General features: G+C 34.5%; 1 protein-coding gene across 2 annotated transcripts in view; it reads left to right on the top strand.

Moving 5' to 3' along the window:
• Nucleotides 1-13,050, top strand: part of GRIK2 (glutamate ionotropic receptor kainate type subunit 2) — a 666,284-nt gene that overhangs the window by 134,364 nt on the left and 518,870 nt on the right. The window lies entirely within an intron of this gene.

The raw sequence follows: 13,050 nt of genomic DNA, 5'->3' as shown, positions 1-13,050 counted from the left end.
AAAATCACTCTGCTCAATTTTCAGAGAACATGTTTTCATATTTTGGTCTTGCTTCACTACTTCAGAAATTTTCCTCTATAAAAGATATTCAGGGTGCCTCCAGCTAGAGCTCTTGTCCACAGAAGCATTTAGCTTTGGATCATCCCATTTTCTTTCAGAAAGCTCCAAGGTTCTACTGATGCCCAGAGATAGGGGCCCACCTCCAAGGTTCCAAAGGTTCCACATATCTCTGTTTGCTATCAGTAGATAAAAGTAATCCCTATGTGGACAATGAGGTTTCATTGAAAGGTTGATTTGAAGTTCTAGATAAGAAAATGCCAAACCATCTACCTAATTATGTATGTCCAGAAATCATAACTCATTTTGTGTGTTTCCCCCATTCTGTATATTCACTACATGATGGTGTTACAAATTCATGGCATTCCTTTTTATCTTTATTTTTGTTTATTTTTATCCCATTCACCCATAGCAATTTTTTTTTTTTTGGTTATGAAATTTAAGGTAAGATGAAAAAAGGACTTTTTATGCAACTTAACTGGCCCTGAGAAAAGTTAATTTGCTAAAACATGAGGTTGATGCTAAGACTTAGTCTATGAATATCTTCTCTTAAGGGCAAAATCCATGCCTTTCACTCCATCTGATTAGTGGTCCAAATGGAGTGTTAAGTTGGATTTCTTTCTCATCCACAAAAAACTGGAGTGCCTAGGAGCCCTATGTCTGCCCAAACTGAACTTATATTATTATTCATTTACCTTGTTTCTTCATAGATTTCAAAATTCTTTTGGGGGTGTACTGATAATGGCAAAACACAAAATACAGTTTATACAATTCAATTTATCTATCTCCTTCTGTTTTTTAGCTTCGTTACAGTATAACACATCAGCGAATTAACTTTGTAGAATTTCACTTGACATTTAGAAAAGTGATGGCTAAATGAATGCCTTTCCACCCATTAATTCCATTATAGTCTCCAAGGCTCACCACTCATTAATTGCTTTGCTAATTGCTTTATGAGAAATTGCTATTTGATAGGTTTTTCTCCTTTTTCTTTCTAAAGTCATTGACAGTTGCTAATTCGCTTACTAGATAATTTAGGATAAGTTACATAATTTATTTGAGCATTTGCAAATAATTTCAACATAGTGAATTCTGAATTGCCCTTGTGATACGATGTTCTCTGTTGTTCTATTTTTGACATTCATTAATTCAACCATTTATTCCACAAACGAGTTTCGAATGTTTATGATGAGCAAGGCATTAATCCAAATACTGTAGAATTTATAAAAGCATTGTTGTGCTAAAGGAGCTTATAACCTATTAGGGAAAAAAAACTAAAAGAATTCAAGGTTGAAGTGATAAATGCAGGGAAGTAGCAAAGTCCTATGGGAATTCAGAAGGATGGAGATCACTTATTGCTGGGGATTTAAAAAATGGTTTAATGGAGGAAATTGCTTTCAGTAGTATATTAAAGGATAAATGAAATTTATTTTTTATTAAAAATTGATTTAAATATTACCTTTTTTGTTGATCAGGAGACGACTAGCTAGGTAAATAACAGTACACTTCTAAAATCAGGTTGATATTAAAAATCAATAGATGTCTGACTTCAGAATGAACAGATGGCAGCCTATGCACTATACTGGTACATACTGGTTGAATATGAACTTTACCTATAAATAATGACACAAACCTACATTTCTTTACATGGAACATGCTATTGCATTTTTAAAAAGCAAGTTAAGCAGGAACATGCATAATACGATCTATTTGTATAAAATTGTACATGTAAATAACTGCCTGAAAAGATGTTCAACATAGGTTGAATAGCATTTCAAATGATTTTGACCTACTTCTTTGTATTTTTCTATTTTATTTGAACTATGAGTCAATTTTACAAAAGAAATCAAGTAATTTAAAAATAATTATGTCAAAAGTCATTGTGAACAATATTTTAACTGTTAGTCATAAATTAATGAAGAACATGACAGTTATAAGAAAATTATAGCTATGCTTGTGTATTCGTGAAAATAATGCAATTTGGCAGGAGCAGAGAATAGGTGAAAAAAAATGAGAAAAAGACAGATGAAATAAAGTTGGAAAACTAATTGTTAGAAAATCCTGGAATACCTTAAAAAATATAAATTTGACCTTATGTGATTGGCAAATGCAGAGAGGGGCAACTGAAGTTTTTCAGCTGAGTACTGATTACTAAAAATATCCTCAGACAGAAGTTGTTTTAGATATAATCTTTAGAAGAGATTTTTGGTGACCAAGACTGGAATTAAGGGGACTATTTAAGAGGGTAATGCAATAATCTGCAAGGAGGACATGGAATTTGACAGTGGCAGTAGAGATGCAAGAGAAACATAGAAACAATTTTTTTTTTTTTTAAGGGAAGATAAACGGAACTTAAGCATTGCCAGGGTAAGGAAAGCAAAAGAGAGGGAGGAACCATGGACTAATACCTGTCGTGTTAGCCTAAATAAACCAGTTATAATAGAGCTACAGGTTTATAAGAAAAGTTCAGAGAAAGCAGAGAGTGTTAGATTTGGAAGTGACCATTTATTTTTATCCTTTCATTGTATGTAGGAAAATGAGAGAGAGGTTAGGTGACTCATCAAGTTTTACAGTTAAATGTTGAGTTTAAATACATTGTGCTTGAAGTGTGATAGAATATTCCACTGGGATATCTGATAAACCCATTAGAAATATTAGTTGAGAGCTCTCTCAAGACCCATCTTGCCCTTTAGTCAAAATTAATAATTCCTCTGTGGTCCCATAGAATTAGACATACTTCTAATACAGTATTTACAAAATTGTATTTCATTTGTTCGTATTATTTGTCTCTACCGAGACCTCAGGAAGGAAAGGACCATGACTTATTCATTTAAAAAATATGTATACAATGCTTAGTCCAGTGCCAGTACTGAAGGCACTCAAAACTGTTTGAATGAATAAACAAGAAAGGTGGCAAGGAACATACATATTTAAGAGTCTTCCTGGAAGTAGTAACAAATCTATGGGAGTGAAAGTCCTCAAGGGAGACTATATAACTGCGAAAGAGCTTCCCCCGGTTGAGCTCATTCACCCACATAGGTATAGATACAGTTATAGATAGAAAGGAATATTACCTCTTTGCTGGAGAGTTCCAAATATATATTTAAAGCTCTAATCTCTTTCCTGCATTACAGATAAGCCAACATCCTCGGCCATTCCCTTAAAATCAAGGATTCCAACATTGAATGAATCATGGCTCTCCCCATGTAGTCTGTTTCTCCTCTCTAAGTCCTATTTTGGTTAATTGTGCAACTATCTAGTGTATCAGAAATCTGGGATTTGAGATTTTCTCATGCTCCAAATCTGATTGTTGTTCTATTAAGTTTAGTCCCTGGGATGCCTGGGTGGCTCAGTTGGTTAAGTTTCTGCCTTCAGCTCAGGTCATGATCCCAGGGTCCCTGGGATTGAGTCCCTCATTGAATCCCCTTGCTCAGCGGGGAGCCTGGTTCTCCCTCTCCCTCTGCTGCTTCCCCTGCTTGTGCTCTCTCTCTCTGACAAATAGATAAAATAAAAAATAAATAAATAAATAAATAAATTTACTTCCTGAGCATCTCATATATGTATGCCCTGCTCTGCCCCTGCGTTCTGCCACTGCTTCTCATGATTACAGTTCTCCTAATTGTTCGACTGGGGACATTGCAATAACTTACCAACTTGTCCCTTGGCTCCAGTTTTATCTGTGTCCTCAAGCCCCCACCATTAGAGAACAGAATTACCTTTATAAAACACAAATATCGTTTTATTTAGTTCTTTAAAAATGCCGCAGTGGCTCTCAATTGCTCAGGTTACAACTCACATGAGTGGGTGTGGCAGGGTGCCTGCTGTGTTTTGAACTGTCTCTAATTTCATTGCTATCCTTTACTCACTGCTCCAGCCATACTGACCTAATTACAGCTCTTCAAACACTCCATAGCATTTTGTACCTTGTTAATTCCTCTTTTGGAATGCCCTTTTTTTCTACTCTAAATTCTAGTTCATCTTTTAAGAACAAACTCAATTACTACCTCATTTGAGTAGCATTCTCTGACTTCTGATAGAACTGAGTACTTCTATTATGCCCTGAATATGCCTTATGCCATGTATAGTTTCTATCACACATTATTGCATATACATGCCTATAAAAAAAGGGTTTACGCCAACAATTCCACGAGAATAGGGACTGTCTTAGCCATCTTTTAGTCTGGCACCAGATGCAGTGCCTGGCAGTTAGTAAACACCAAATAAATATTTATCAACTTCTGCATAGAAGAACACTGATGACTGAGAAAAGATTATTCTTTCTTTTTAGTTAGTTAGGTTCTTATTTGTGACCTCACTTTTAGGAGAGAGGTGGGAATGAGGATAGATTTCAGAAGTTTAAGGAATTAGAGAGTGTAGACTTAGATTTGGTGAATGTGGATAAAGAAAAATGTATGGAATCTCAAAGGTGTATAGAGACCCAAGAGATTTTGGATGGGAAGAGATCTAAAGAAGAGTGTGGGCTGTCAAAAAGGAATCAATGCAAATAAACAAACAAACAGATCTGAGTTTTAAGAATATGATTCTATATGAGGAAGAGAGGATCTATATGAGGTCCTCCATGAGGAAGAGGAGAACAAGGTGAATAGGGAGAGGACTTTGTCCTATGTGTCTTTATATATTCAATGTTTTTCACAAAGGATTATTCAATATGTTTACATAGAACTTTGGGAAAGGAGTAAGGGTAGAGATGAGGAAAAAGAAAAAAGCCTGGAAAAGACATAGGGAAAAGATGTTGAAAGTGGATGAGTTGAGTAAATTAATATTTAAGACAAAATGAACAATTAGATCCGGCTTATATCAAACTTTTCCATTTAATTGTCAACATAGGTCTTTCCTCAATCCTTGTCTTTAGCACACTTACCATCCATAACCACATTGGGAAACGAACTTGAGGCCAGGATGTAGAAGGTTTTAATGCCATGATAAGCACTTCAACTTTGGTCTTTTATGCAGAGGAAAGCTTTCTCTATGCCCTGAGTGTGTTTTTGGAAGTGGTGCTTTAGCTCGATTAAGTTTACCTGGCTAGAAGAAGTGATAAAGTCTCCAAGAAGAGCAATTATGAGGCTAATACAAGTATCCAAGCAGAAATAACAGTGTGGGGATTAATTTATCAGTGAGAACAAAAAGAAGCACCAATGTGAAGTATATCAGAGGAAAATTGGCAGAAATTCCAGATCAGTTCACTTGGGGGTTAGAGAAGAGGCTGAGAAAAGTCTGGGAGAAGGAGAGAGTGGTACCTTTTGTACCTTGTTGTACTCTCTTTGGAACAACCTTTATTCATTCTGAAAGGTATCATTGTGCATTTGAAAGGATTTTTAGTCTGCACAACTGTCCGGAAAAGGCAAGACTATTTGAGGATTTTAAGGCTCTTTAAAAATAGCTGAAATGCCTTGCAAGGCTATCACACCTTGCATGTTAACAATGCTGTTAGACCATTCATGCTGATAGGACACTGTAGAGACACTGAATTGTGCTCTGGTTTTGAGTATGAGTTCCTAGCTGCAAGAGTTCAGTGATTTTACTACATGACAGCTGTTGAACCACTTATTTTCATTATGAAAGAAATTAAACATCTGCCCTCATGGTTAATCACAGTCCATGACTGTCCAGTTGTTGCTGTCACTGGAACTTATTTATCACAGTTTTATAGCATTTCTACATTTATTTATTTTTTTATTTTTTTAAAGATTTTGTTTATTTGACAGAGCACAGGCAGAGGGAGAGAGAGGGAAAAGCAGGCTCCCTGCTGAGCAAGGATCCCGATGTGGGACTCAATCCCAGGACCCTGGGATCATGACCCGGGCCAAAGGCAGCCGCTTAACCGACTGAGCCACCCAGGTGTCCCGCTACATTTATTTTTCATTTGTCCTTTCCTACTTATGAAGTTCTGATTTTTAATATCATAGATCTTTTCTTTCATACCTTCTTGACTCATTGCCATTAAGAGAAATGAATTTACAGATACAAGAAGGAATCTTTACAAAAACTGCACACAGACTAAGGAAATGAACACATTTTTCCTGATTATCTAAAAAAAAATTGAAGGTGGTAACTAATCAGAGGCAGAAGCTTTTTTTAAAAAATAGATAATTTTTTTAAAAAATAGATAATTTACACAACTTAGCTATATTTCAGGTCTTCAGAAAATAATCTGAGTTGAGAAACAGATTCTTACAACTTTGTGTCTCTTGTTACTAATGACTTTACTTTGTTTGATATTGGTTGATTAGACACTGGTATTAAAGGGTACTACTGAATGCTTTTAGTTTCTGCTTCTAATATGGAAAAGCTTCAGCTAGGTTGTGGTGTTCACATATTTGAGAAAGGAATCATTTTTTTAAGATATGCTGTTTCTGGATAGACTATTTTATTTTCTTACACTCCAAATATTAAATCTACATGCTAATACTATAGTGAGTGGTTTTGAAGGCATCCCAAATTATCTGAACCATGTGTGAAAGATATCTGTATTTTATGCTGGTCTTACTTTTATGTAAGATGCACTCTCAGTGCAATAGATGGAAATCTTTGTGAACATTGTCACGGAGAGATGACTTTATGTATAAAATTCCACTTAATGGTTTTACTTATAAGGGCTATTTTTAATAAATAATGTTTGAGGAGCACAGTCTTTCTTTGTTTATAATTCCTTTGAAGAATATTATCCTACAAAACAAGAAAAATGGTAACTTATATCCTTGAGCTACTAAATAAATCATTCTAATAACACTGAAAACAAAACAAAACTTGCCAATTAAAACATCAACAAAATTTTAGTATTTTTCTCTGAGGAAGAATAAAAGATTACTATCATAGTGATTTTTCTCAAGGCTTTTGATTTTTCTTTCCTTTTTTTTTTTTTCCTCCTTACTCTAAACCAGCAGATTTATAAGCCATGTACTTGAACAGCAAAACCATTTGCCATTTGGTAGAATTGGCTGACATTTCATTTTTTCTGGGCAGATTGTGGATTAGCTTGACATTATTTTGCTGGGTTCTGAGCTACATCATTAACATATTGCTTATGACTAAACGCAAAGTAGTTTCATTTTGTGACATAATACTCCACATTTTCTACAAGTAGTAAAAAGTATGATTTGTCTGAAAATAACTAGGTATTGCTCCAATCTTATAAAAAAGACCCCAGAATTCTATTAATGTAACAAAATGTATCACTAAAATGGTATGTCAGAGGGGAATGAAAACCCCCATAAAGGCGTGATGTGTTTACTGTTGATATCTCTAAATCTTGGCTAGAAATGAGAAACATTCATGAAATATTGGGCTTAAACTGAGATCACATCAGTATGGTAGCAATATCGCACTTGTCAACTTAACGGAATGTAACTGCCTGGTTGTACCACATGAAAATGAAAATTCACTTTTTGATCGAAGTTATAATTCTTGCCTGTCCATGTTGGATAACTTTTTGTTTTTAATGTAAAGAAAATAAGAGCCAGGCAACTGTATTACAAGATGGCTTTGTTTGGAAAACCAAGGGAATAACAAACTGCTGATCATTTTTAAATTGAAGTGGTGATTAAATAATAACCAGTGCTGTTATTTGGGTTCTTAATATGTTTGCTCACATCCCATCTTTCCTTCACTGAGTTAACTCTAGTCTATAAAATAAATGAGGCCACATTGTACAGTTGCTGGCTCCTCTTCTATTTAAAAAGCAATTGTAGTATTATCCTTGTAGATGATATGGATGAGCTATGTTGAACAATTCACTTGCTATGATTTTTCCCTTTTCTTTCAAAATGCTGACATATTTCATGACAGAACATCTCGTTGCTGCAAAATGCTACTTTTACTGACAGTAAGCACCTAAATGAAGTATTGTGCAAATGTTTTGGTCACACACACTTTCGTGTTGAAGCAAAACATCAAACCAATTAGCAAGCCATGCTTCTAACATAAAGTATACAAACTGCTAGCAGGTTTTAATGCATTTTTTTTCTCTAGTTGCATTAATGGATTTAATTCTTCCTAGTTGCATGATAGAAAAATCTTAAAGGACAAACTATAATTTTATGGTCATCTAAGATAATTATTGTACTAATTAACTATTATTAATTCCATTTTCCATTTGTTTCCTTGACATTTTGAAAAGATAAAGGAAATTGTTTTTCTGAACTTGTTTTTAACTCCCCCCCACTCTTTTTGGTACTGAAAGGTGTTCAGGAATGGTGTGCATTGCTCCAACATACTCTATTTCTGCTGTACATTGGAGATGACCTGGTTTTTGCAATACCTTAGATAGAATGCTGTTAAGCCAGGAAAAAAATGCATTCAATTTTCAAGAAGGATCTTAGGCATATCAGGCACATTTTTTCATTCTAGCATGTTCATCTTCTTCTAATTCACCTTCTATGTTAGGTTTTATCCAAAGGAAATCTGTACATTCAATTTTTTCCAGGTACAAAATCCAGCAGGGTGGTAGTAGGGATGAGCAGCACACAGACAAATAAGAAAAGTACTTAGAAAAGACACTTGCAGGAATTACATCCCTTTAATTCTAATTATCTGCATATTATTATTTTTATTCTGATTTATGTTATGCTTTTAAACATAACATGACTTTACTTTGGCTCCAGAATTGCCTTTGATATTTTTAGATAGATATTTATCAACCAGTTTGGGTTGTAATCAGATTATTATTATTATCAATATCAAAATTTCCCTTAGTGAAAAGTTGTTCATATGCATTCATCCAGATTCTTCCAATGGGTAGTAATTCTTAGTTAAAAGGCCAGATTTATTCTAGCTTTAATCAATACCACATTATTGCAATCTAAATGAGCTTAATATTTTCCATTTTATCTTCATACTGAGGAGCAAAAAGATAAAAATTCTAAATATATGGCTTTTGAAATGAGTGGTATGCTCTTGGTCTGTTGTGGAAGTGGATCAAAATACATTGAGGCATGCTAGCTCCTTTAGGTGCCTGGAGTTTTATTTAGTATATTATTCTGATAGAATTTGAAATGATACTCAAGTAGGCAAGAGGAGTTAAAGTACTTCTGAAACCAATCCACTTATTCTCACGGAGCACTTTTGGCTCTCCATGTTTGACACCTTGTTATTTATAATTCCTTTAAATATGAAACATTCTTTTCAATAAAGACTAAAAAGGAATTTAAAATATATTTTACTTCCCTTTTGTTGACAAATCAAGAGGCAATCTTATTTTGTTTGATGAATATTGGTTCCAGCCAGAGTAGGCCCATTGCTGTGTCCTCCAAAGCCAGTTGATAAAAACGAACTAGCATTTTAATCAGTTGTTTTGTGTTACAAAGTGAGAGTGGCAGTTGTTTTGGTTTGATTGGTTTTGGTTTGTTTTTGTTTTTGAGCAAACTGGGGAGACAATATTTCAGGGAGTGACAGAGGCAGAAAGCCATGACTTTTTAGTGGTTTCTTCATCTGTGTTCCAGGATTTGTGGCCAGATGGGCCTCTGTGCCACAGAGAGCAGGTGATCATCTTGGCAAGGTGGAATGGCTTGAGAGGCTTTCACATTGTCCTGTAAACTTGGGAAAACTATTAATTTGCTATTTAATTAAAGAAACATGCATAGAGTCATTAGTTGACCTCCACAAGTCATCAGTGACACAGCAGGAACGGGAACAAAAGACTCTTCTTTTCAAGTGCACTGCTCGACATATGCCCCTGCCATCGAACAAACCAATTCAGCAATGCTAGAGGGGATGCCTCAGGGTGAACAGTCATCTCTTAGCATGTGCCTGTCACGCAAAGATTTTCCTAAAACCATCTCCATTGCACTATTGGCTTAAAGAAGTCTGAAATATAATGGAGATGAAATATCCAAGATTGGACTGACTGCAATGGAAACTGCAGTAAAGGGAGCAACTAATTACCATAGAAACAAGAAAGTATGCCCCAGAACTGTTAGAACTAATAAATGAATTCACTAAAGTTGCAGGATACAAAATTCATATACAAAAGTCTGTTGCATTTCTATACACTGATAACAAATTATCAGAAAGAGAAATCAAGAAAACAATCCTGTTTACAATTGCAGCAAAAAGAATAAAATACCCAAGAATAAATTTAAGCAAGAGGGTGAAAGACCTATACACTAAAAACTTAAAGACATCGATGAAAGAAATTGAAGATACAAATAAGTTGAACGATATACTGTGCTTATGGATTGGAAAAAATTAATATTGGTAAAATGTCCACATTACTCAAAGCAATCTACAGATTCAATATAATCTCTACCAAAATTCCAATGACATTTTTCACAAAACTAAAACAAATGATCCTAAAATTTATATGGACCACAAAAGACCCTGAATAGTCATAAACAATCTTGAGAAAAAAGAACAAAGCTGGAGATCTCACGCTATCTGATTTCATACTATACTATGAAGCTATAGTAATCAAAACTGTATGGTATTGACATAAAAACACACACACTGATCAATGCAACAGAATAGAAAGCCTAGAAATAATCCCAATCATTATGGTCATTTAAGTTGCAACAAAGGAGTACAGAATAAAAAAAGGGAAAGGACAGACTCTTCAGTGAATGGTGTTGGGAAAACCGGGCAGCTATATGCAAAAGAATGAAACTGGACCATTACCTTATACCACACACAAAAATAAACTCAAAATAGGTTAAAGACTTGAATGTAAAACCTGAAACCATAAAACCCCTAGAAGAAAACATAAGTAGTAAGCTACTTGACATTGATATTAGTGATGCTTTTTTTCGATCTGATTCCAAAGGTAAGGGAAACAAAAGCAAAAATAGACTACATAAAACTAAAAAGCTTCTGCACAGTGAAGGAAACCATCAACAAAACAAAAAGGCAACCTACTGAATGAAAGAAGATATTTGCAAATCATGTATCTGATAAGGGGTTAATATCCACATATATAAAGAACCTGTACAACTTAATAACAACAACAAATATCCCACAAATAATCCAATTAAAAAATGGGCACAGGATCTAAATAGACATTTTTTTTTCCAAAGAAGTCACAGAAATGGCCAACAGGCACATGAAAAGATGTCCAACATCACTAATTATCAGGGAAATGCAAATCAAAACCACAATGAAATATCACCTTACATCTATCAGAATGACTATTAAAGACGAGAAATAAATGACTAAAAAGACAAGAAATAACAAATGTTGGAGAGGATGTGGAGAATAGGGAACTACCCTTGTGCACTGTTGATGAGAATGTGGATTGGTGCAGCTACTATGGAAAACGGTACAGAGATTTCCTCAAAAAAATTAAAAATAGAGCTACCATATGATCCAGCAATTCTACTACTGGGCATTTGTCTGAGAAAAGGAAAACACTAATTTGAAAAGGTATCTGCAACAGGATGTTAATTGCAACATCATTTACAATAGCCAAGATATGCAAACAGTTCAAGAGTCCATCAATAAATGAATGGATAAAGAAAATGTGATATATTTATAAAATATGATATATATATATAAATAAATGCTGTGGAATACTACTAAGCCATAAAAAAGAAGGAAATCTTACCATTTGCAGCAACATGGATGGACTCTGAAGATATTATGCTAACTGAAGTAAGTCAGAGAAAGACAAATACTGCATGATTTCATGTATGTTTGGAATCTAAAAAACAAAACAAACTAATGATATGACAAACAAAACAAAACAAATCCCAGATTTAGATACAGATAACAGATGGGTGATTGCCAGAGGGAAAGGAGATTGGAGGTGAGGGCAAACTGGGTGAAAGGGATTAAGAAGTACAAACTTCCATTTATAAAATAGTAGGTCATGGGGATATAATGTACAGCCTGGGGTTTATAGTCAATAACATTCTATTAACTTTGTAAGATGACAGATGGTAACCAGATTTATTGTGGTAAACATTTCACAATGTATATAAATACCAAATCACTATGTTGTACACCTGAAATTAATATGTCAATTATATCCCAATTAAAAAAAAATGTATGCACAATGTCAACAACATTTGAAACCAACATGACTCTTGATAACAACATAGGTTATAATGTAACCTATCATCTTTTGCTTACTGAATAATTTTGGTTTTGTGTTTTCACTATAAAGCATACCTGTGGCTTGTATTTGCAGGACTAGCACTGTCTCAAGATGCTATGATATTCAGTGGGATTATTCAGAATATATTCTATATTCAGAATATAGAATGAATTAATCTAAGAATAGTAATAGCAACTGGACTCCCAGGTATACAAATAAATTAGAGAGTAAAAATTACACTGATCTGTGTTTTTATTGTGGCATTGTCTATTTGACAGTGCTAGAGAGTGTTATCTCCCCAGCCTAATTCTTCATATAATTAAAATTACCATTTTAAGCATTAGTAATTTTTTAAAGTTTTTACCACTTTTAATAGAAAATTTTATTATAGGCAGTATATTCTTACTTAACTTTCTTATACATAGTACATTAAAAACATTTAAAATTTTTCTAGACAGTCTGGGCTCATAATTAGGACTATCAATTATAGTATTTTGCTGTGACCCATAGATATCCTCAGTAACTTTTGTTTATTTAGCCCTGCTTGTATTTACCCCAAATAACTCCGATCTAATATGGTCTGTCCTGCCTACCACCTATAACTTCACTGGTGTTAGTGCTCCTTCTTCATGTTATTCATTTAATTATGATTTCCTATCTATGTGAATAGGTTAAAAATGTCTAAAGAACAAGAACAAACAGGCTTGAGTAAGCACATGAGACTTTTCTTATGATTAAAATGTGGGTGCCTTGGGGCACCTGGGTGGCTCATTCGTTGAGCGTCTGCCTTCGGCTCGGGTCATGATCCCAGGGTCCTGGGATCGAGCCCTGCATCGGGCTCCCTGCTCGGTGGGAAGCCTGCTTCTCCCTCTCCCATTCCCCCTGGTTGTATTCCCTCTCTCACTATGTCTCTCTCTGTCAAATAAATAAATAAAATCTTTAAAAAAAAA

Source organism: Neomonachus schauinslandi, chromosome 8 (genome assembly GCF_002201575.2).
Source record: "Neomonachus schauinslandi chromosome 8, ASM220157v2, whole genome shotgun sequence".
In the NCBI taxonomy this organism is placed as follows: Eukaryota; Metazoa; Chordata; class Mammalia; order Carnivora; family Phocidae; genus Neomonachus; species Neomonachus schauinslandi.
Note: the sequence above shows the minus strand (reverse complement) of the source record. Positions and strands in the feature narration are given on the sequence as shown.